Genomic DNA, 27,486 nt, shown 5'->3' with positions numbered 1-27,486 from the left:
CCCGCCTGTGTTCTGCTACTCACCTTATCTAGCCCCCACGCTTGATCTTAGCTCAATAGCTCTCATGCACCTCCGGCAACATCTCGAGAAGAAGTCTCAGGTATGGTCTCTTCTTATGGCTGGTGAGCCTTCTTACGTAGTCTAATGGACTTTAAACGACCCTCCCCGATAGTCGACGGACTCTAAAATGTTCCCGATGACAGGGCCTTGGCTCAGACCCCTTGAGCCGCCTCGCGTCGCCATAGTCGTCAGGTTGTAATCTTCGATTGACTTGATGGCTATACTTTGACTTTCGCCTTGTCCAAGCCTCAGTCAAAGTGGGGGCTCTGTAGATACCTCATTTCTGCACCTCTCGCAAACCACCCGGTGATGATTGGACCGCATGTTTGCTACGCGGAACAATTTGTGACAGTTCGTAAGTTTATCGTCAAGTGATTGCTCAAACACTAATGTCTACCTCTTAGTTGTCATCTACGTGCCTATACGGTCGTTTTGACAGTAATTAGAGTACATTTGGAGTCCGGGCCTAAAACCATCTTCATTTTCTGATAACCGTTAAATCCCGAGTCAGAATGTTCTGGAATGTTCCGGATATTTCCATTCCATATTTTATAAATATTTCATAATCTTTATCCTTTGGTAAACAATTTCCCGTAATATTCACATAAAATATTAAGGAAAACCAAATTATTCCGTCCTACCATAACTTAAACACGGAAAACTTTCTTCCGCGGGAGGAAACCACTTTGAAACAGACGCAGCAGGTGCTGTGCCTCTTCCAAGAGACGCAGTGGCTGCTGCGCCTCTTCCCAGGTCATTTTCTGCGTAATTTTCGTATCTTTTTCATATCTTTCCGAGATTCACTTCCAAAGACTCTCTGAAACCCTAAATCTTTCACGTGATTAGTATAAATAGGAGCCTTCGCTCCTCATATTTCTCATGCGAGTGTCCGCCCTTCTCTTCTCCCTTTGCATTCTAGACCTTTGTTCTTACTTTTTGGCGTCTATGTGCTTGAACATTCGACCACGTAAGCTCGGATCCTTGTGAGTATCAGCCTCGTTTGCATGACCGACCAATTTGACCAACTCCACAATCAAGCAACTTAATTAATCTAATCGTTTTCCTCTTACGAGGGCACTTTCGTTACATTCGCGTCGAGCATCACTAATCGATATCTTAGTCCTTCTCGTTTCGTCAAACATGTAAGTCTGAGGGTGTAAATCTCTCTTTTATTTATTGTTATTTATCTTTTTGTATCATTAATGTAAGGTTTATGTCGAAAATACCAATTAAAACCGATTTCTAAAACCATGCTTTAAAACCTTTTTTTACGGATTTCCAGAAGACAGACTGTCGAGAAAGGACGCAGCAACTGCTGCGCCTCTTCGAAGGAGCGCAGTTCCTGCTGCGCCTCTTCGTGAGGCTGCCGCAGTTCCTGCTTCTTTTCTTCTTCCTCCGTCCTCTGTAATTGATTTGTGTTTTCTTTTGTTTTCGTTTGTTCTTTAATTCTTTGTTACGACATCATCATAATTTCATATGTATACTATCATTCATCATTAACACATCTAATTCATCATAAATCCGACTTAAATCCCAAGTAATCTCATATTTGCGGGTTTTCGTCATTAAATTCAATTCGGGTTTTAGAGGTTCAATTCATCAATATTGGGTCTCTGGAATTCATCATTGACATATTTACATCTGTTATTTATCATATCTATCATATATTCATCATTAATCCGTTGTATTTAACCTAATTAATGGATTTAATTTGTTAACTTGTTAATAATTCTTGTTAATCTTATATTAATTCGTTTAATTCCGTCTCATCCGTGTTTTATTGTTTTATGACCCATCATTCACGTGTAAATAACCTAGTAATCACTTTCATCCGAGTAAATAATTTAATCAATCATTAAATTTACCAACGAGTATTAACAGCACGCAATTCCGGCTTCACAGCCAGAACTCAGGTCAGGAACAGACGCAGCAACTGCTGCGCCTATTCTAATGGACGCAGCTCTGCTGCGCCTGTTCCGGGTTGAATTCTGTCCCTGAACTCCTCTTTGCCTTGACATGGTTTAATTAGCTTACGTATAATTAACTATTATTCGTATTATCACCTTCTGTTTGGTTCGTTAACTTATTCTTTTATTCGTTTTCCCAAATTATCCGTTTTAGAGGTATTTTCGACATAAATCGCCTATCCCAATGTAATTATTGTAATTTTCATTTCTTTATTGTATTTATCATTATTTATTGTATCATTTGTATGTTTTCACATGTAATTGAACATTAAATCCTACTTCGACATTAATTGTATGCTAATTAATTGTTCACCGACTTAGCCTAATTCTCACATGCCAGGATTAAAACTTGGATGTTGCATTGCATGCATATAATCGACGATATATCAAGTATAGATGATGTCCCTAATCATTAGTAGAGGCCGCTATCGAGGCGGGCGGGATTAGGTGTTCGATCAAAAGAGCTTCCTAATACGTACCCTCACCTCTTACTCCAGATCTCTGTGAACATCCGTGTTCATTGGCATCCACGAGAGTCATTCTAGACATAGAATGCTAAAGGTAATGATTGCTTGGTGTTCATGTCTCTACTTTGTGTCTTGACATGGCACGAGGTATTCGAACGGTTCCAATTTCCCATAAAAATTGGTGGCGACTCCAACAAAAATGCAAACGCTTGTTCTCTTCCTCCCAAGCGCCCCCGTGGGCCCCCTGCTGTCCACAGCGACCCGTGAGAGTCTGATATTTATGACTCTTGCAAGGTCGACGGTTCAATAGTTTAAAGCATTGATTTAATTTGTTTGCACTTGCTTATCGCCACTTTGTTAGTTTTTGCATTAAATTGGTTTAGGTGGACGATTTGTAGCTGATGAGTTGGTCCCGTTCCATTAGTTGTCTTTAGTTGCATTCATAGTTTGCTTGGGGACAAGCAAAGGTTTGCTTTGGGTAGATTTGATGTGTGTATTTTATATAAGGTTTTTACCCCACATTTACGCGCATTTCTATGTTATTTACGTGGCATCTAGCTACAAATGCCCCCAAATAGTCTAATTTGGTTTGTCTTGTATTAATTGCAGATATGAACCAGTAAAGGAGCAAAATCGAGCCTGAACTTGTCCCAATCTCATGCATTTTGGAAAAGGAGGGATCGGAACTTGGAATTTGTCACTTGAAGATGCGTGAATGTCTTCAGAAGGTGTTCAAGGAGTCCACCCGTGCTAATATAGCTTGATCGACCAAGTTGGCTGCTTAAACTAGTCGATTGAATGCTTTATCCTGCTGAATTTCCTCGATCGAGTTCTTTCTTTACTCGATCGAGATGGCCGTTTGTTGAAGTCCTCGATCGAGTACTCATGTTACTCGATCGATAAGTTTGTTGGGTTTTGTCCTCGATCGAGTGGTTTCATTTCACTCGATCGAGAGGTTCGGTCTTTTAGGCGGATTTTTAAGTTAATTTCGAGATATTATTTTGTAATTAGAAATAAATAGGAAATGACGGTAGCGATTAGAGGGGACTTCGACTACTTCTTCTTTTTCTCTCTTTACTCTTTCTCTTAGAACTTTACACTAAAAACCTAATTCTCTATTGCTACTCTCTTGTATTTGGTACTCTCTACTCTTTATTTCAACTAATTACTTTGCCTTATTGTTCTTACTCCTTTAATCCCTTTACTCTTTTATTCTCTTCTTAGATTATTTATTATGTTTAATTCTTTCAGTTTATGTGTTGTTGTTGTTTATTCAATAATTATGCATAGCTAATCTCTTTTTCTAGGACATAGAGGAGCCATGATATTAAGGGGATTATGAATAGGTGACTAAGGTTTATTGCGAATTAGATCTGTGTTGTTAATCACTGCAATTGACTGTAATTATTTGATTGATTCGACGCATTTAGATAATTAACTTTGGTACACCTCGACCTGGATCGGAAGATTGGAATGGGTAAGACCTGCAGTGAACATTAGAGCATTCTAATGAGGGCGGAAGCTAAGTTAGTAATGTTTTAGGGCGAATAGCGGACCGGAAGGACCTTTTCACTACCCTGCAGACCGAATTTGCATTGACCTAAGACCCTAGACTAGACTTCTTGAGAATCATGGCGAACCGACTGTCCTAGCTGTTTCTCTCTACTTTATTTCCCTTTACTTTATTTCTCTTTTAATCTCTGTAGATTAGAACAAACCCTCAAACCTCTAAGAAATAGTTACTCAGACGGACTTAATATAACATACATTTTCCCATCTCCCTGTGGAGATCGACCCTGCTTACACTAACTTCTGTTAGTTGTTTTAGGTATTTATTTTTCGTACTAAACGACGGTATCATACTTTGCAGTGAGTACCGTCATAGGCGCGGACTTCTTGGTTGGTGACATTCACAGCAGAACCGTCATTGACTAGGACTATATGTACATTCCTCTTCAAACATTGGACGATTTAGTATAATGCAAGTTGTGGTTGCTTCCAAAGGGAGAGATATCCTCGTCTGAGAAGATGATGGGGTATCTCAACTCAGGAATGTCTTTTATCATGTGAGCTACCACTTCTTCAGGTGAGGAGGTGGATGGCACTGTTAATCTTCCCAGTGCTTGTAGTAAGGCTTGACGGTGTTCGAATGACGTGGCTATTAGTTTCCAGATGGATATTTCGGCTTTGGCTTTTTGTAATTGTTTGAGAATGGAGTTTTCTTCGATCCTCGGTTGGTTGTCCGCGTCCGGGATGATCTGGTCATCGATTGTCAGCGCGCTGTTTGTCCTGGGATTTAAGTTTTGGTAGGGGGTCCAGATCGGGTGAGGTGATCGGCTTCCTTGGTTTGCTTTCATCTCCCTGGGATGATGTAGACGTCGTCTACGACATCTCTCCAAATGCCATTGATTTCGGGGTCATGAGCGAACCTTGCAAGAGTGTTTCTTGGTGGGTAATTTTTGTGGAGATGATTTTCGTGATGGTGATTTTTGTGAGGGTGATAGTTGTAAGTTGTATTGAAGGGTGCGTGCCAGAATAGACGTGGAGGTGGTCCACCTTTAAATTGGGAGTTTTGGGTGCTTGGTGGACCTTCCCTCAGGCGCGGAATGGGTGTTGGTGGCTTGAAGATGTGTATGTGGTAAGCATGTTTGAGCCAAGTGATCCTCTCATAGAGACCGGCAGTAGTCTTCTCGACTCGCAGAAACATGGCAAGCATGGAGGCGGTGCTAAATGTGAACATGCCAACCGGGGCGTCATTTTCCAAAATATTAATTTCGTCCTCAACGGGGCAAAATAAGGTGCGAGCAATCCATAGTTGGCTCATCTTCTGAAATGACATGGATTCGCAAAAGGTTTTTTTTGTTTGGTTTTTGCAGGTGGAGGTAAGGGTAGTTCGCCCTTCTGAATCATGTCCTCGATGACGTGTTTAAGCTTGAAGAAGGTTCCTGTGTCATAGCCTTTGCCTTTGTGATATTGGCAAGATGTTCGGGTTCCAGAAACGAATTTTATTGACTTCAGGCGGATTCGGAGTGGGCCCGATTGGTTGCAATTTCCCTTTTTTTATGAGCCTCTTTAGGGCCCTAGCATATGTTGACCCTAAATTGGTGAACGTCCTTTGGGGAAGTTCACGTTCGGACTTCTTTGCAGTTTGTTCTAGGAGGTTGACCTCGCCAATTTTGTTGGTTTGGCTGTCAGGATGGGATCGGTTGACGTAGACCCTTGATAGCCTCTACCCGTGGTTTTGGCCAAGACGCCCTTGCGCAGGTCATCCTCAGTACGGGTCCCAAGGATTTTAAGATCTTGGAAGGTTTTGATGTTCTAGTATCTTAGAATATTGGCATATACCGGACGAAGGTTGTTGACGAATTTCTCCACCAGGGTTGATTCACTTGGTTTGCTCACCAATTGGGTGATCACCCTTCTCCAGCGGGTTAGAAATTCGATGAACCGCTCCTTGTCATTTTGGGTTAGGACCTCAAGAATGCTCTTTTGGTCAAGGTAATAGTACCATTGACGGGGAATCGGTTTTAACGATGACGGGAATATCCGGGTAAAGACTTTCTGCTTGACTCCCTTTATTGACGTAAAATCCTTGAAGGCACGAATATGGTTGAGTGGGTCCTCCACTCCCTTGAATTTGGGTACATCGCTTAAGGTGAAGTTGTCAGGTAGTTGATCCCCGACGGGCTCGAGCATTCGGTTATTTTCAAGGTGGATGTTGTTCCCACGGTCTAGGAATTGTTCTTCCAAGAGCTTAAGTTTCGGTTAAGGGTTGAGTGTTATGTTCTCCGGGATCCTTGTTCTCCAGAGTGTCGATACGGGCCTCGACACGGTCTAGGGTCACCTTGAGGGCGGTAAGCAAACAAGCTAGCTAAGCATTTGTAAGATCTTTGTTGTTATCATCATTGCTGTTGGATGAAGCTGAAGGCTGGGCCATCGTTTGAGGCACAAAACGACTTATATTACAACTCAATCCGATACGGGTTAACGACTACGCATAAATCACACAGGCGGAAAAACATCTCGGACTCAAAGAAACGAGGGCGAACATGTGTGGCACCTCGGTGCTGACTTGATTGTGTTAGAAATCTATATCTCATTACTTGACATATTCATATATGTGTTGATTTAATTTAGTCATAAAATTAAACGGTGATCTTATGCATGCAAACAATAAAGAAAATAAGGAAGAAATCATCATCTTACATTGAAGATTTCAGATTATTTGGGCACAAGTGAGTTCTCCTACTCACTTGTTCTTGAGCTTCCTTAAATGGATGAACAAGGATTCAAGTAGAGAATCCCTCCCAAGGATTAATACCCAAAGTAACAACTTAATAAAATTAATATTATTATTACTAGAACAATATTAATTTTGTATAAAATTGACCAAAAATTATTTTGTTCTCTCAATAACTTCGGTTGAGAGAAAGGGAGAAGGAGAAAGATTTTTATCTCTCTAAAAACTCTTATTTTAGATGTTGAATGAATGAATGATACACTAATGTTTTTCTAGTGTATATTAGGTAAAAATTAAGGAGAAAAACCCATGGTTTTCTCCTCTTAAAGCCGGGTGGAAATGGGGAGGGCAGATGGCCAATGCATGGACAAGGTTGTCTTCACAAGAGCAAGTAGGGTTGCATGGCTAGGATTAGGAAGAAATGATTATGCTTACCACTAACATAATCAACATAATATATTCCTTATATCACCCTTAATTTCGGTCATTATAGATAAAATGGACTCCATTTTATCTTTGTCAATTTGTCACATGTCACATGTCACATGTCACATGTCACATAAAATTGTTATGTATTTTGAACATATTAAAAATCAACGCATTAATAAAAATACGTCATATACAAAATCGACTTAGTAATTCATAATTACTTGTACCAAAATATTTTACAAATTATAAATCACAACATCTTGTATTTATAATAATTTATTCATTCAAATGCAATTATTTCCTTAAACAATAATTTCATCTAAGTAATAAAACAATTCGATTACTTAGACCGTATCTTATTTAATCAAATTACAATGAGACACGTAAATATTACTTCCAAAATCGTTCGTCAATTTTAAGTAATTTAATTGACCCGTATTGTCATACGATCAATTAAATGATCAATTAAGAGTGTTACCCTTTAGGTATGACCTAAGCGGAGCAACTGGTCACCACCGTCTCACGACAGTAATGTCAAACTCTAGTCAGCCAATCATTACCGATATGTGTGGACCAGTTGACAGTAAAATATTACTTCCCAATTGTATTCTTTAAAATGAGACTTAAATATGTGATCATCATGATCAACAGTTGTGATCGCATTATTGTCGGAGGACACATATTCCAACAATCTCCCACTTGTCCTCGACAAGTGTGCATCACCAATTCTCTTGTCCTATTATTATCTCTCACTCAATTCAAGGTGTCTTTCAGGTCGTACTTGCAAGTGATCATATCGAGAGTGGTTTCCTCGATCTGGAGAATAACTGATTGACCGGATTTATCTACCATAGATATCTTCCGAGCGTGGCTACGCATTTCCAGTTCATTACTCCTCGAGTGGTCCTGAGATATTGTTATAACCCTGACTAGGGGTGGACAATTCCTATCACACTCATTCCCTTCGACTAGCCACAGCCATCATAACCCAAAATATGCCCAGTTGACCCCATTTACGAAGGTCGTAGTAACACAAATCAAAGTTAATCTGAAACTGTGCCATCTTAGGCGAATAGACTTTAGTCAAAAGAATCAACTCATTAGAATACTATAGTAGCTCTCGCCACGACCAGGCTATATAAATTTGCCAGGACTCTATAAGCGGTCATAAGGCCCGACAAGCTGTTCCTAACAGTCTGCCTATGTGATCGACTAGTCATTCTCATATGACTCCATGGCACTTGAACTTGCCATCAATCGCATCACACTCTAGTCACTTCGAGACGTCACCTCATGTAAGCAACTATGGGCGAATACAATACTAATCCGTGTTCACTTTAACGGGGTTCAATTGTCTCTACAACCCGTTTGGATGTAACAAAGTATAAGGTGAGTTAATAATAACTCAAACGTCAAATGTTAACATCACATCCGGGTAGTCAATACCATATTACAACCTTGTGATGCATATCGTAAGTGTGTAAACACTTGTTGATTTCAATAGAAGTTTAACATACCATGTGTCCATGTGTTCAAACTTCTTAATCGCAATTTCCTTTATATTCATGTTATCTCTCATAGCATGAACCTTACCAAGTACACATATAGGTTCCCAACCTCGGTTTGGGTTCTTTATCTTGAAAGAAATTCCTGGTCGATTATCACATAGCCAATGAATTTATGGTGAATGATATAACTTGCACTGATCAAGTACTCCACCCACTCACAATGCACTAGGTAAATGTTTTGCAGAGTCTTGCAACAATTGTCAAGATGATTAGCCTAGCACTTCTCACAAGTCCTAGCATATTAGAAAATATTAGTTTTGAGTAACTTCTTACTTCAACTAAGTATCTTTCCAAACTTCTTATTTCTTCTTTTAGCTTGAAAAGCTTAGGATTATCATAAATCCTTACGCGTGTTCGGATTTTTAATATGTGCAACCTCTTGACACATAACAGAGTGTTCTGTCGAACACTGAAATCGCTCATCGGATTCTCCTCGAGAATACATGACGATTCTTTTATGGCTCGCCAATGAATCATCATGCTCTTATGCATATGATTTATTATTGGACATGTGCATGATTATTCTAATGGCGGAAACATTAGTAATTTTTAATTATGTCATCAACTATTCTTAAGTTCAATGAATGACCATGACTGCTTATGGTAATTCCATTTTCATCGATATGAATAACCTACGTTTCTTGTTGATTTGATGCGTATATCTCAATACTTATCCAACATCTCATTATGTGATTGGATTCATCATAGTCCATTTTTCATCCAGAATTGAAAACTCAAATACTTCTTTGTGAAAGAATAGTATTAGCTCGTCATTCCCAATGAGTAATGAGTTATAAACCTTCACAAGATGACTGCTCCCACTAAATTCCATGTCTTCACATGATAATTTCCAAACTCCCACTTAATTCCACATGTTTCGTAATTGACTACTCAATTGAAATATTTCAAGAATTGAAATATATTGCTTTGCTAAGTTATTAAGATAAAACCATATATGTTCCCATCATATCCTTTCAAAATACCTATTTTGAAGAGGTCTCATCTTAACCTTATGGAAAGAGATTTTAATCTCTAACTCATTCATTTTATAATGATGCGTAGCAATGTCATTATTTAAATATGAATAATATCTAATACACGTCCTTCAAAATACCCTTTTCGGAAGGAGGTTTAACCATTTCATTTTCATAATGAGGTTAAGTAATGACATTAGCGTGGTTAATACTTAACTTAGCTATTGTGGATATCGGTATATCAATCCTTGCAACTTCTAGTCATAAATCTCATTTATTTTCTAGGATGTTACTTTGATTCATTTAGGCTCTTAAGTAAATATCAATATTGAAACTATTGGTCAAAAATATCATAAACTAGTCAATTAAGACTTTACATTAGTCATTCTTCTTCCAAAACTTTCTTTTGGTCTCCTCGTGTAGTTATCTTGAGAACATATTCTTTTGATTACTTCACTTGGTCTCTTTTGTCATGTAGATCTATTCGAGCCCATAGATCTCATCTATTCGGGTATACTATATAAATAGATATACCTTTATTCAAATCATTCTTCCTAGCGTAGATCTCATTTACACAAATTTTTCTTGATGTTCTTTGTGTCTTCATTTTCTCCCACTCTATTTTTAGAATGAATACACTAGAGATTCAAAGATAGCTTATGAGACACAAATAATGATTTTGAAGTAGAAGGAGGACTATCTCATAGGTTGACTAATTGTTTTAAATTTGATAAGTGTACTTGGTGATTGACATTCCTTTAAGAGAGTTCATCAACTCAATATCACTTTATAATTGATCATATACAAGCCTTAAGCTTGTGGACACATAATGAATCACATCATTATAGTTGTCTATTAGATCACTTTAAGTGAATGATCATATGTTTCTATGAGCAAGCGGATAAAGACGAATTTTAGAACAAGGATAAAATACGATAAAACGGGTGACTTGGGTTGCAAACCAAGCCACCATTATCCAAAATACAACCAATATCCAAAAACATTTCCATGTCGAACACGGAAATCAAAAGGTTCTAAAATCCGAAACATAAATTAAAATTAGACAATAAAAAGACAAGCTTCATGGAAGCTACTCCTAGCTTCTCGATGGTTTCTCAAACTTGCTTTTCTTTTCCCTTGTCCTTGCTTGGTGGAGGCCCTATTTACAATAAAAAGGGGATACATTATCACAACTTTGTATCACAATACCATAGTTGAATTAGAAACATAAAAGAAAGGATAGTAATTTACCTACTAGAGTGATCTTTCCAGCTTTGATGTCACCAAGATATTTGGAACAATTTCTTTTCCAATGTCCAACACCATTACAATAATGGCATTTATCAAGAGGACCCTTCTTGATCTTGGAAGTGCTAGCTTCATAAGTTTTAGCTTTGGTGAAAGTGGGAGCTTGCTTCTTACCCTTCTTCCCATTCTTTTTGAACTTCCCCTTACTCTTGGTGCTTATGTTAAGCACATCCTTGGGTGGGTTAACATTTAACCCCATGTCTCTTTCGGCTTGCACAAGTAACTTGCGCAACTCTTCAAGAGACACGTCCTTGTCTTGCATGTTAAAATTCACCCGGAATTGAACATATGCCTTGACTTTGGATAAGGAGTGTAGAATCCTATCTACAATGAGTTCTTTGGGGATTTCAACTTTTTGAATCTTCAAAGTCTCGACTAGCTCCATTAATTTGAGCACATGAGGGCTAACCTTTTGGCCCTCTTTAAAGTCGAGATCAAAGAATGCCGCGGCCGCCTCATATTGGACGATCCGCGGAGTTTGTGAAAACATTGTCACAAGCTTGGAATAGATTTCATTAGCGGTGCCCATTTTAAAGGCTCTTCTTTGGAGATCCGCCTCCATCGCAAAGATCAACACATTTTTCATTGCGGCGGACTCCTTATGGTAAGCCTCATATGCTTCCCTAGTGGCGGCGGTCGACCTAGCATTAGGTTCGGGTGGAGAGGCCTCGGTAAGGTAACGAAGCTTGTCGTCACCTTGGGCGGCTAGTTTGAGTTGGGCATCCCAATCGAAGAAATTTGACCCATTCTTTTCAAGTTTACAACGATCCATGAAGGATCGGAGCCATGAAGTATTAGTGAGAGGTGTGGCATTTGGGTTTGGAGTAGCCATTGGTTATGAGAAATAGAAGCGGTCTACAAAACAAAATAGAAGGAGTAAAACAAAAATCTCGTTTTCATAATAATAATACTCGTAAATTTTTTTAATTTAAACAAGTTTTATTGCATTTTTATAGTGACCTCTACCCAACTAGATAAATGATTCCAAGACCCAAATTCATATCAACTTAGGCACGGGGTAGCCGATGAAACCCTTATCAATATAACTTGGTTGATTAACCTTTTAATCGATTCTACTTCTAGAACTCTTGGTCGATAAAATTACTCTAATATTTATCTTTAGCCCAAAACACATCCGACAAGGGCACGGGGTGGCCGATGAAACCCTTATCAAAAACTTTTGTTGAGTTCAATCCAAATTTCGAATAAATGTGTCCATGATCCAAATTCACACTAACTTGGGCACGGGGTAGCCGATGAAACCCTCATCAACATAAATTCGGTGGATAGACATTTATCACCCACTTCCCCTACGTAACAAGGTTTGTACCCCAGGGTGGCCGAGTGCACTCCCTCGCGAAATAGGTTTTCATGGTTTCTACTATTTGGTAAGGCTAAGTCTCAATTGTTTATTTTAGCGAGAGGTCATGTCAATTTATTATCTATCACGTTTTAAGTGAACTAAAGCGGTGAACTACGATAATTGTAATTGACACGGTCGATAAACTCGATAAAAATGACAATGCATGTTTTTGGTTATGGCGATTTAGCGATGCATGCAACATATAAATAAAATGCAAAGCATAAAATAAATCCTAGTATGGCCTTCCTAAAATAGAAAATCTAATTAACTATTACATATTCGGAAACCAACTCCTTTGGTCCCTTGAACTTTGGTTATGACACGCATCTCGAGGTAACGCCGTCTTTATGTATCGCCTTCTTGTGTGACACCGTCTTCAAGGAACTCCGGAATAAATAAATTACATAACAAATTACATAATTTCCTATTATACATTTGTAATTAAAATAAAATAAAACTATTAAATTACAAAACGGTGATACGAGATCACAATAAATTACAACCGAATCGATATTCCCATACATTTCGGGTAATACCAATTAAAAACTAAGTCTATACTAAGTAAAATTACATAATTCAAAAATTACATAAAATAAAATTATGACAATCATAAATAAAATGCAGCATTATAATATGTAAGAACATGCCCAATTTTATGCTAAATCGCTTTTAAGGAGCCAATATCGTATATTAAACGGTTTTTACGGATTTGCGTGATTCAACCTTTTAAAATCACAATAAATTACATAAAATCATATTTATGCACAAGTTAATTACCCTAACCAACTTAGGACTCAAAATTAGTCTCCACTAACTATTTGACTATAATTAACTTATATTTCTTAAAATTGTTCATTAATTGACTCAAAATTACAAAAAATGCTATAAACTTCAAATAAATCACCAAAAATTTCAAATAAATTTGAAATTTGAAATTTAAACTCATGAACATTCTGTAAAAATACCATGACACTCATAATGTTCAAAAAACTTAGGTTAAAAATTTCGAAATTTATCGGGAAAAACAATGTTGCGGTTTATCGGATTTATCAAATATAATCATAAAACATGAGAAAAATATATTTATCAGCTTTTAAATTTTAGATCTGAAAAATATAATAAAATGCAACATGTGGCATTTTTCCTTAGTCATGAAGTATGTTTTAGCAATTATCCACTAATTAAGTCACTATTTATGCTATTTTTCATCAAAAATTCATAAATCATGCATGAAGACTTCATTATAGCCTATTATTTTAAACACATCTTGTAAAATTGCATGTGACAACATACTAAATTTATATGACCAGATTTGAAATATTTCTCATATTATCCTATTTTTCATTTAAATCCGATTTTTATAATGAAAAATCCATATTTCGAGCATAAGAACTCCAAAAATTATGAAAATTTACAGGTCATCGAAAAATAATATATGTGAAAACATATCCAAAAACCACTGGAAAATTCGAAGTTTAGCTAATTTTAGTCCGAAAATGACATTTTAATCATAAAATCACATTTTTAATGCCATTATAATATAGGATGAACAATAAAAATCCATAAATTAACCAAAATATCCTAAATATATTTTAGGATCAGAAACATTAACATGAATAATTTATTTCGTGATATATCATAATAACACAAATTTACAAGTTTTATATGTTAATCGTATAACTCGGAAAAACTATAACCGATTTGCATGCAAACAACCAAGGCTCTGATACCACTTGTTAGAAATCTATATCTCATTACTTGACATATTCATATATGTTTTGATTTAATTTAGTCGTAAAATTAAACGTTGATCTTATGCATGCAAACAATAAAGAAAATAAGGAAGAAATCATCATCTTACATTGAAGATTTCGGATTATTTGGGCACCAGTGAGTTCTCCTACTCACTTGTTCTTGAGCTTCCTTAAATGGATGAACAAGGATTCAAGTAGAGAATCCCTCCCAAGGATTAATACCCAAAGTAACAACTTAATAAAATTAATATTATTATTACTCCAACAATATTAATTTTGTATAAAATTGACCAAAAATTATTTTGTTCTCTCAATAATTTCGGTTGAGAGAAAGGGAGAAGGAGGAAGATTTTTATCTCTCTAAAAACTCTTATTTTAGATGTTGAATGAATGAATGATACACTAATGTTTTTCTAGTGTATATTAGGTAAAAATTAAGGACAAAAACCCATGGTTTTCTCCTCTTAAAACCGGGTGGAAATGGGGAGGGGAGATGGCCAATGCATGCACAAGGTTGTATTCACAAGAGCAAGTAAGGTTGCATGGCTAGGATTAGGAAGAAATGATTATGCTTACCACTAACATAATCAACATAATATATTCCTAATATCACCCTTAATTTCGGTCATTATAGATAAAATGGACTCCATTTTATCTTTGTCAATTTGTCACATGTCACATGTCACATAAAATTGTTATGTATTTTGAACATATTAAAAATCAACGCATTAATAAAAACACGTCATATACAAAATCGACTTAGTAATTCATAATTACTTATACCAAAATATTTTACCAATTATAAATCACAACATCTTGTATTTATAATAATTTATTCATTCAAATGCAATTGTTTCCTTAAACAATAATTTCATCCAAGTAATAAAACAATTCGATTACTTAGACCGTATCTTATTTAATCAAATTACAATGAGACACGTAAATATTACTTCCAAAATTGTCCGTCAATTTTAAGTAATTTAATTGACCCGTATCGTCATACGATCAATTTTGATCAATTAAGAGTGTTACCCTTTAGGTATGACCTAAGGGGATCAACTGGTCACCACCGTCTCACGACAGTAATGTCAAACTCTAGTCAGCCAATCATTACCGATATGTGTGGACCAGTTGACAGTAAAATATTACTTCCCAATTGTATTCTTTAAAATGAGACTTAAACATGTGATCATCATGATCAACAGTTGTGATCGCATTATTGTCGGAGGACACATATTCCAATAGATTGATAGTGCGATGGTGTTGACTAGATCTTGACTCGGGTTCAACTTGACGGCATGACGCTGTTGAACGGGTCTCGGTGGTGAGACGACTCATAAGTAAAGACCCATAAGTATGTTTGCTTTTACTCGGTAGATACGAAGCTGAATCGGAATGGTGGGCTGAAATTTTCGAAAATAGGAATTTTCAAAAATACATTTGTTGCTTTACAGACGGTTTCCAAAAATTGAAATCTTTGAAAACCAGCTAGTTAGGATTGAAAAGGTCGTCTTAGGTTTGTGTTCGAAAGACGGTTTGAGATAAAGTTGTGACGGCTTTGAAAATGGTGTGTCGTATCCGAAGATGGACTTTCGAAATTTAAAAAGTAAAAGTTTTGGAAATCGAGGCTTGAAAGATTTGAAAGTGTTGGGGTATCGAAAATAGTGCGTTTATACAGGATTTGTAAAGGGCCATTACGTCGGCGCAAAAGTCCATTATGTCTGTGCAAAGGTACTTTTGAAACGGTTATGAAAAATTGGGTTTTGAAATCGTCATTACGACGGCGTGAAAGGTTGTTTTGAAATGGTTGTAAAGAACCAAGTTTTGAAATTTTCATTACGACGGCATGAAAAGTTGCTTTGAAATGGTTGTAAAGGATCAAATTTTGAAATCGTCACTACAACGGCGTAAAAGGGGTGATTTGCAATGGTCGATAAAAGACCGAGATTTGTAATGGACATTATAACGGCGCGAAAAGGGTTTTTGAAAATTTTGTAAATGACACGGAAGGACTTATGATCACATAGCACATAAGCACTCACAATTCCTTATATTATGCATAATGCTGACAGGGATTTTGGCTTAACAAGGGTGGTTGCACACCAAGCGTTCAATCCCCGATTTTCGAGAGGGATGTCGATCCAAACATAGTGTGTAAGGAAGTGCCCTAGCCTTATTCACGTATGAAGTGAATGCTCTTGGACGAAATAGAAATGTGTGACGTCAATGGTATACTTGACGCAATCGGAATTCGAAACACGGGGATGAGAAAACTCACGTCGACGAGACGAGCCAATCAGTCGATAAAGGTTAGGTTGTGCACCCGGACAAGGAACCCGAGTTATGAGCGTAATATCAAATGATGCACTTCAACCAAGACCTCATTCGAGTTTCACCATCTAGGGATCACAAAGACACAAGTGTCCTAGTTTTCCCCAGCGGAGTCGCTAATCTGTGGACATAGACCACCTACACGCCAATCTGTGGACATGTAGCAGTCTGAACGCCACGTTCGGGGACGTAGAAATGCTTTCGACCGGATCGCTTTAGATCGGTCGGTTTCATCTCAATGAAAGTCTCGAGAACGATGCTGAGATGTTCAGAGTCATCACCAACAATTATAGGATGCTTAGAAACCGTTCGCAATCCACTATACCTCGGTTAAACGAAGCGCAAAGCAGTGCTTGACATAGGTACTAAAGATAATGACTCGTCCCTCTTTTTGCATCTTATCACTAGAATGACTGTCGTACACCATGGATAAGGCCATCCACTATCCAAAGGTTTTAAGTAAGAGGTGAGGCTACGTATTGGGAAGCCTTTTAATCGGGCACCCAATCTCGCCCGCATTAGCGGCCTCTACTGATCGATTTTGGTTGGTTAAGTGCAAAAGCTAATAAAACAGGTTAAATGCATGAATGCGCATCCACAAGTTTAAACCTAACATGTGAAATTTTTTATGTCGGTTGTTCATCGAAGTATCAAGTAATTAATGCCGAGTTCGATTTAAAGGTTGATTTGCATGCAAAGACGGAAATTAAAAATCCATTTACCAAGTTAGGTTTACGGTGCTTAACACGATCCATTCGTCTAAAAAAGGGTGTTTAAAATGTGAAATATAAAATAGGAGTGCGTCAATCTGATCCGTCATGTATCCGGGTTAACCGAAAACGAGATCGTCCTAGACAAGTGCTTAAAATAAGGTAGAACCAGTGCCATGCAACTTTTGAGGTACGAGCCTATGGCCGGTGTAACATGCTCCCCGTGGTTTTGTAAAAAGCAGAGAACAGAAGGGCATTGGGGCGCGGGTCAAACGGCAGCCCAAGTGAACCTTCTGGTGCTGCAAAAGGTTGCTAAAACCGCTTTTGTGGAAAAGGTCGTTAAGACCGCGTTTGTATCCAAGTATAAAACATGACTTGGAGTATTCATCATTATGTTGATGATATTCGTTGTCGGGTTTGGATTTGCAAGCTTGACATGAATAGTTTTGTAAATAAGCATGTAAAATATATTTGCTCAACCGTTTTATCACCGAACTCGAATTAAATCGACATGACACATATGTTAGCCAAGTGTGACATGCAATATGGTTAAGACAAAGAGAAAAATGAAATGAAATAAAATAGAAAGTGCTTGATATGAACTAATAATATTAAGTTCAATGCTTTGTAATTAGCCAATGTTTATCATCGTACTCGGGATTAAACTGACATGGTATGTAGAACTAAGAATGATTATGAATATGACTAAAATGCTTGCAAATGTGAATAAAAGAGGAAAATTGTTAAAATGAAGAAAAAGGTGTTAAAATACTCTTAATGTATAATTAACCAAATAATATCACCGAAACACGGAATTAACCGTCATGGTAAAAAGAACCAAAGGTGATTATGATTTATGGTTAAAAATGTTTTATCATAAAAATGATTTGAAATGGTAAAAACAGTTTTAAGAAAGGAAAAAAAATGAGGTAAAACATTGAGGAATGATGAACTCAAACACGTTGATTTCTGACCTGAGAAGCCATATGAGGCGCGAGCCCCTAAGCGAGGCAACATGCTTCTCTCTAAGGCCAAACGCGTTTTTGGCTCGATCTTTCCAAGTTTTGAATCGTGGTATGCATGTTTTATGTTTATAAAGTCATGAAAACAGTAAAAAGAACATGAAAGAAGAGGATTAATTACATCCTCATACTTAAATGTTCGGTTCCTTGATGTTCTCAAATGTTATATGCCACAAGAAATTGGGGGGAAAACAACAACAAAAGCAAACTCCCAAATGAAACTCAAATCTTATTGATCCATTTATCCATCATATCCATTTTTGTGCATGGTAGAGAGGGGACGACCCTTCTTCTTGTCTAGGCAAGAAGGGGAATTCCGCGATCCTCCAGTGTTTCTAACACCATAGGGAGTCTACTCTTGACAAAAGCATTTAACGATTGAGGACAAAGGTACCCTAGCTTGACACAACTTGGAGGTGATTTATTGGTATCCTTCTAGGCTTAGTAGTTTGAAGAAACCATATCTATGAAGGAGTATGACCCTTGAATTGCTTCCCCTTTAGATAATTTCCGCCACTTAGATAAGGAAAGTGGATATTCTTTTTGTAGATGCATCCATTACTTAATTTTGTGTGCTTTAATGCTTGGATGTGTCGCCATTTTGGCAAGACCCACCTTGCCTTGCAAGAAGGCATCCTACCTCATGGTTGTCTTGTTGTGAGTTGAAGGGGCGGAGTGAGACCCGCTAATTATCTCATATCGGCTATATTAGTAGGTTAGTTTAAATAAGGGTCCTAGTTTTTGTCACCTCTTTACTCGGGACGAGCAAAGGTTCGATTTGGGGATATTTGATGTGACCAATTTTTGAGCATATTTAGTCCCCGAATTAGCCTCGTTCCTATGCTTTTTAGTGCATATTTGGGTCATTTACTATCTTTAGTCCTTTGTTTTGCATATTCTTTGAGGTTTTGTTTCCTTGGTAGGAGAGGAGTGCAAACCTTGTATTTTCATGGCAAAATAGAGCTAAATTGATTGAATCTAATGACCAAGCATCAAAGTGAAGACAAGACTAGAAGGCCTTTGTAAATAATGTAGTAGATGGGCAATGATGAAGAAGATCCTTGCATCTCTGACAAGATCCCGGAGGATTGTTGGAAGAAGAAAAGAAGGAAAGAAGAAAAAGCTCGCGGGACTGGAATCCGCTCGTCCCAGCATCGGGATGCTCGTCCAGGAGCTGCACAATCCGAGCGTCCCACCTTCCTGGCCGCTCGTCCACCGCCTGCACAATCCGCTCGTCCCGACCCTTTGGACGCTCGGATTGTTCTCCAGTGCAACACAACTTCCTCTTGTTCTACTCGGGATGCGCATATTTATGAAAGACTAGCAAAAAGGAGACTCGCATCTTTCTTCGAGAGGAGCATTTCCTCAACTTTTCTTAAGGACTTAATTGTCATTTAAGCCCTTAGTAACCCTAATTTGTGCACCTAATCCCCATTATAAATACCCCATTGTACTAATTAGATTAGGATGTTCTTCTTATCAATCCTTAGTATAGTTTATATCCTTCTAATCTCTTTTTAATCTTGTAATCAACTTTTAATCAAGTATTAATACAAATCTCATTTCCTTAATTTCTCTATTGTTCATCCTTTATTTTGGGTAATTGAAGATTATTTGAGTTTATTTGGAGGATTGACAACCTTCTAATCATTCATCAAGTACTTCTATTATTCTTTGCTTATTGTTTTGGAATCATCATTAGGTATAATTCTCTTAATCCCTTTTTAATTATTGTTAATCATCTTCATTTACTCATCATGTTTTGCTTTGTTAATATAATTGACAACCTTGTTAGCATGTTAAACTTGATAATGAGTGAGTAGTTTTCTTAACTAGGGTTAATGGGGAATTAGGGGAAACCAACATGGGGATTGATTCATGCTTAATCTAATATGCTTTTATAATTAGTTTGCTTGCTTGTTGTGATTTCATCTTATGCACATGTTATGTTTGATGAAATGCGAGCCTATGAATCCTTGCATTTTTTACCCATCACTTATCTTTTCAATGAGACTTGTAAGACATAAATCAACTCGAGTCTCATTAGACCATGCATATTGTTGGATAGGGAGGATTAAGTCGACTTGTAGGTGTTGTACAATCTAATCGATTCGGCTCTGGGACCTAAACTTTCCTAGAGATTGTAAGATATAGACTAACTCGATCCCATCACAACAATAATTGCTTGCATCTAGTTGAAAACATGTTTGTATGATCAAATCCCATGACACCCTAGTGCTTTTAATCAATTGTTTACATCTCTTTTTAATCATCTTGCTTGTTTACTTTACGTTGTTATTTAGTTTAGTGATCTTCTTATCTCAACCCAAATTGTGACACCCTTAGACACCACTACTTGCAATCAAAAATCCTACATCAATACCCGTCCCTTGGGATCCGACCTTTACTTACCTGTTTACTAATAGCAGAGTAGTTTGTGAAGTTATAAATATTGTTTTGGTCTAGGTGCTCCTAACGACAAGTAACCGAAAGCTAAGAAAATAGTTTCGACCATAGGTCAGCCGAATTGACAATAAAATTTCAAAGGAACAAACGTTACAACGACATGACTTTATAATTCCATCAGTTCAGTTCCTTTTGTTTTGGCGGCTGCTAATTTTTTCTCTCTTGATAATGGAAAGAAAATGGCACGTTCTTAAATATTAGAGTTAGAAGTTGTATAGCAGGAATATACAGTACATTACAGCTATTAGTTTCCTAATATTACGTTCATTTTTCACAATTTCAGCCTCGAGGTCAGTAACAATAGAGTATCCACAACCCTGAACGCACGACAGACTTTATCGGGACAAAAGAAAAGTGATATAAGTAACATGGTAGAGGTTGATGACAAGGAACTGTTTGAGGTGCTTAAAAGGCCAAGGCACAATGGCTCACATCTAAATAGTGGTAGAGTCAAAATTTGTTCTAACTCCTAAAGATCAAACTTTAGCAGTAAAGTGGAGTAACAAACACAAAAAGATTCGAGGGGAATAGTGAGACCCAAAATTGGTAATGCAAGGAACTATCAGCAATAACAACAAGTTATTTAAATTATCTCCATGACCATTCAAAAGAGACATTGTAGTAGAGATGTACCGAGTCACAAAATTAGTATTTGATCTAGAACCACGTTCACTCCCAGATAATCCTTGTAGTCTCCTACGACTTTGTTTTTCCTAGTTCTTGACGACAAGTCGACAACCATCCATCTTGGCTGGTATTCCCCTCATATCCTTCACCTTTTCATCACCCACACCTTTATAAGTTCAATAAAATAAGCAAAGTTGTAGACCCTATGAAAGTAAGCTTGGTCTGGCATCACAGTTAGGTTTACACTAACATTAGATTAATGAAAATCACAAATATAAAAAGACTCATATTCTAGGTAGTCTTTATAGGGAATTAACAAGTCCAATTAACATTTTACAGTAGTAGGTACCAAAATTACCCTTCAACTGCTAACATTCTTACGAGAAAACACTACCTTGAAAGTGATATAAGAGAAGCATGAGTCTATGTTGAAAACACAAGTTCATGTCACTCTTGACATTTCAGAACCGTTCATTTGGTTTAAAAGCTAAATATCTCCTAAACTATGGCTAATTTTGGCGTGATTCCTTATTGAGATGAAAGTACATGATGTTAGCTTTCTAAGAGTGGTCATACGCCTTATTTGGTGAAGTAACGAAGGAGATATGATCGTTTTAAGTTGAGCTGTCCAACTTCTACGCGGGTGACAAACTGACTCAAGTTTACTTCCCTAAATCGAGTCTTATTATTAGTTGCCTTATTTTATTTTGCCTAATCAATTTAAGGTAGTGTTGTTTATTTCCTTATTAATTTTTTCCTAATTTTAGCAAGTTGTAATAAGGCAATTTGCCATTTCTCTTAAGATCGAGTTTAGGAAAGTTCTTTGAGTCAGTTTAAGGAAAGGCTTACATGCCTAAATTAAGAAGTCCTTAGAGGTCTCTATGTCATCTATTTCACTATAAATAAGGGTCATTGTATTCAGTTTTATTTATTCAGGTTGAGAGATTAATACAAGAGTTTCTTTTTAGTTCTAATTGCTTGCGAGTTATTAATTAGATTTATTATTTCGTTCTTGCGAGGGTGAGATAATACACATTCAGTCTTGCGAGGTTGAGAGCTAGTTGTGAGTTGTCTCGAATTTCTTGCGAGAAAGGAGAGCATTCGCTTCATATCATTTTAATTTTCGTTCAAAGACATATAAAAATCAAATAAACAGTTTAATTTTCCGCTGCGTATTTTACAACATAAACCGAACAGTCCAACGTACTATTCTAATACCTAAAATCGAGTAGATTTTACATCAAAGTGGTATTAGAGCAGGTTTAGATTTATTTCTCAATAGATCTGTCTTGTGAGTTGAGTTTATCATTTGTCACATGTGTTGCCATGCCTCAAAGAAAATTCAAAAAAAATTTGAAGGAGTTAGAGGAATTTGAGCAAGAATTCTTTTTGAAGGAAATGCAAAAGAGAATTGACCGTATTTCATCCAATTTAGAAAACTTGGAAGGTTTACTTTTTCGATCTTGTGAAAGAGAGAAATAAGAGGGAAATATTGAATCTTCTAAAGTTGATCACGAAGAAGGAAAAATCATGTAGAAGATGTGGGGAAGATGATGACTAATGAAACGAACAGTCCAGAAGACTGTCAGATACATGTCAGATAGAAGACTGTCAGATCCAGAGTGATGAATCAAAAGAAGAAAACGGGATTAACATCTATATAGTCGAGCCATTGGGTGATGATGATCAAACAAAAGATGCAATTGGCGATGACTTATTTTCTTTTGAGGAGGAATCCCATATAGAAGGTACTTCGTTATTTGATCCTAACTTACCGATTGTTTTTGACAAAGAATTTGAAGAAGTTTATGATGAAGCTCATGTGGAACAAATTGATCCTACAAGTTATGAAGATGCAATTCATGATAATATTAATCTTAAGCCAATCTTGGATGAGGAGTTTCTGGACAATAACATTAATTTAGATTCTCAGATTAAAGAACCATATCAATCACCAATAAAGAATCAGGTAAGGTAACCTTAACGAAATGTTTCATATAGAATGCAAACAACACCTTTAGTTCATGCTTGGAAGAGTAGTCACTATAAATTGTATTAGAAGTCAGACAAGTTTCTAAGAAAATAAATACAAAGCACAAATTCATAAACTTGTGATGTATAAAATGATATGATTATTAGCAACCTGAACATAAAATAAAACAAAAACAAAAATCAACCAAAAACAAAAACACGAGAACCCTAATTTTTCAACATACCACACAAATTGATCGTTGTCGTTGTTGTATGGTCCTATGCCCGTCATACCGACTTCTTACAAATCACTATAAGGTACCTACTCAGACTGAAATCAAATAAAAATAGTCACAAACCTCGACCTTGGTGTCGGTCGTGTTAGTGTGAAAGCGTTAGTATTTCCAAGCTTAAATTTATCCCAGCGTATTGTCTCTTATCTCTCCTATCATCTTAAACCAATAACCCTTATTATAAAGTTAGTTTCTCTTTTTCCCCAAAACCTTCCAAAGGCTCATATAAACTCAACTCATAACCCAGATTATAAGAGCAAATGAAACCACAAAATAAGAGCAAATAATATGAGAGTAACAAAAAACTCAGATAAATAAGCTCTAAAAAATTACTTGCTCCATAATCATCACCTTCATTGATGTAATCGAATTTGAATTCTACAGACCAAATCCTACCTCAAATAATAAGTAAAAGGTGTGAGTTTAGTTAATATGAGCACAAAAAAATAGAGGTGAGATGAGAGAAAATAGATGGGATAGTTTGAGAGCACAAAAAAATAGAGGTGAGAAGCAGATGGTGGGAAACCACATGGGTTGGTTATTGTATATCAAAACGCTGAGTTTAGAGCACCCACAATAGAGAGGATGAGGCCTCCTCTTAACACTCTCCCTCCATTAAGAGGAGGTCCTCTCTATTGTGGAGATGTATGGAACATCCTTTTAGCAAGAGGATGTTCTCTACTTCCTCTACTTTTAGAGGAAGTATAACATTGGCCCTTGTGCCAACTATCTAATAATATTTTTCCATGTGGATCATAATCCTTTATTTTTTTTCTTTTGTAAGAAGTTAAAATGTGCATATATGGGTAGAGGATGGATACGAGGATCCTCTCTATTGTGGACAAAAATATAGAGAGGAGGATAAACATAGTGGAAATGAAGGTGGGTCATAGAAAATGTAATATGTCAAAAAATAAGAGGGTGAAAGAACAAATAAGAGGATCATACCATCCTCTCTATTGCTCATGCTCTTAGGGGGGTAAAATGGACGATGGTGTAAGGAGGAAAGCATATGCTAGCGTGGATATACTAAAATATGATATGGAGCCATAATTAAGTCAATAAACACATAAATAAAATGAGAATAATGTAACTAATTAGCAAAGTGTTGTTTGCGTGCCTTAAATCTAATAGAGCTAGTGCGCATGTCTAACTCAATTTAAGATATGCAATGACTATTTGTTTGCATTCCAAAGCCCAATATAACCTTTAGATGGTAGAAATAAAATGTTCTCCTGAACATAGATGTCATAGCATTCATGTTAAGTGTACAAGATTCAAATATGTGAATACCTAAAATAAACTGCCAATTCGGTGTTTAGAGTAAGAGACATAATCCAGCTTACCCCTCTAGAGTCATGATAGAATAAATGATAATGATGCTACAAGAATACAAGATCAACCACAGTCACGATGGAACATAATTATCTTGTTACAAGTAAAAGGTGTTTATGACAGCTAACAAAGACAAAGGAATGCAAGGGAAAAGTAGAGAGGAGGGGGAAAGGGTGAAAAAAGGAAGGAGGAAACGGAGGAGTGAAGCTCAACGATGATATGAAAGGTAGAAGTTGTAGCCCTAAACCCCCAATTGTAACAGCAACCCAATTAAGAATTAATGAAAAAGGATGTAACCTTGTGATATCTTGTGTTGATTTCCTTGATGACGCTAACTCTTTTGTCTATCAATCATCGATTATGGGTAAGGGAAAACATGGAGAAGGGGAGTAATTTTAAAAGTTAAGGTGTTCGCCATTATCATCAATCGGAATTAAGAGGAGAAGGGAGATAAAGAATCACTAGTATAACACCCGTGGAAATTCACGAGATTATTTATAATTTTAAAAATTAAATTTATTTACTAATTTGGGAAATGTATGTTACACTGTGTATCTAATAATTATAGATATAATTAATGCACTAACGTTTTTTTTTGAAAATAACTATTTAGTTCAGTTATATAAAGTATTCCAAAAACATCCATTTCATTAATATATGTTTCAAGCTAACCATACAAAAAAATATGTAAAACCTGATCTAGAAGGTTGAAATTTTTTAAAGGAAAACAATAGATCTCTAAAATCTCTTTATCTATTTGTTCTAGGTTAGAGTTTTTTTACTGTTATTCCGTTCAGGTTTTAAAAGAGTTTTTCATGAGTTTTTATTTACGGTTTTTCTAAAATAGGAAAGAATTAAATGTGTTTTCTTGTTAATGCCCTTTCTTTTATGATTACTACCTGGTAAATTGAAAATCTTTGATTTTCGTTTACCGTTCTCATCCGCAAGAATGGTTTAGGTTGATTTTTAATCAATCTAGTTTCTTTACCTTATCAAAAAAAAAAGACATAACAATACTACCTAAACCAAGAACATCGCTAAAATTATGGCTATCTTTTAACACAAATCTCCTCATATTTCTCCATGAAAAACTTACCCAACGTACAATCTTCGGCAATGTCAGCCAAGTTTCCGATTTTCTTTAGGCAATTCTGCTATAAACGCTTAAATGTGGAGTAGTATTTTATTTTTGATGAAAATACAAATACTCTATTTTCTCTTAAAATTGGACATATGTGTGTGTGTTTTCATTAATACAAAGTTTTTATCTTCCCATTGCCCTTCATACACACAAAACTACTTTTTCTCAAAGCCACGCTTAAAACGTATTTATCTAAAATTGATATGATTTGATTACTTTATTCAAATTAATACCAAGTACTTTATTCACTTTAACCTTAGAAAAGATTGATATTTAGTATGGAGTACTACGTATTTGATTAGGTTTAAGAGCGTGATTGGATATTCCACATGATATCAAGTACTACTACTTAAAAGCTTCGATATCACATATTCAAGTATATGATATTATATTAAAGTACTCATATATAATGCTGTAAGAGAATTTTTTTTTTTAAAAAAAAAAACAAATTAAAAGTTTCATAACTAAAGTACCCACAAATGGCGATAATCTCTTAGAAAAACGCCAAAAACAAAGTTAATGGTTTACGAATTATGATTTTAAAAAATGGTTCTATTTATCAGCCTATTTTAATTGAACTCCTGATCGGAAGGGGCGAGCATAGTATGAGACCCTGGATTTATTGCAGTTCGATAAATGCCCTGCATTGCATTTAATGTAAAAAAAATGCTCTGACAATTTCTACGTTACCAAAGCTCCAAAGTTTCTTCATATTACTATCATAAACAAAGACAAACTTAGGGCAATACTTCTATATGATATACTCCGTATATATCATGGAGAAAGATCAATTCAACCCGGCACATGGTGGTGTAGTAGAACTGGGTTGTTCGAATTGAAAGAGGGCCGAGGGTGGTGGTAGAACCTGCCTGTTTCGTTGGTGTACGACGGTGGCTGCATGATCTAGGCCCGGTGGTGATTTCAAATTCGTGGGTTTGATTTTATAGGGGAGATTAGTGATAATATTTTAACGGTGAATTGGTGATCGATAATGGTAAAGTGAAGGTACAGGGTGACAAAGTCGGTTTTTCATGGTGGATTGGGTGGTGTAATTTAGAAATGGAGAAGGAAGGTGGAGTTAGAATTGGGTTTGGCTGAGGACTGAAGATGGAGTTTGCTCTTCTTGACTTCGTTTTGCCATATTTTGAGTCGTCTCGCTTGCCCCGGTTTTACTTGATTCAGCACCTTACACAGTTACATGGTTTACATGATAATGATACACATAATTGTTGGGAAAAACTCGTATTTCCCTCTTTGTGTAGTTACGGGAAAAATAAATTAAGTGAGTAAATTAAATTGAGACAAAGACACAATAGAATTTTTGGTTACGCGGAAAAACCCAAATAGGTAAGCAACCGCGGGACGAGTAGTCCAATTCTTCCACTATAATATTTGTAGTAGGATTACAAGTCGTCACCTTAATAAGGTGGATATCTCTCACTATTAATAGTTGCTTTCTT

This window comes from Silene latifolia, unplaced genomic scaffold (genome assembly GCF_048544455.1).
Source record: "Silene latifolia isolate original U9 population unplaced genomic scaffold, ASM4854445v1 scaffold_167, whole genome shotgun sequence".
NCBI lineage: Eukaryota > Viridiplantae > Streptophyta > Magnoliopsida > Caryophyllales > Caryophyllaceae > Silene > Silene latifolia.
Note: the sequence above shows the minus strand (reverse complement) of the source record.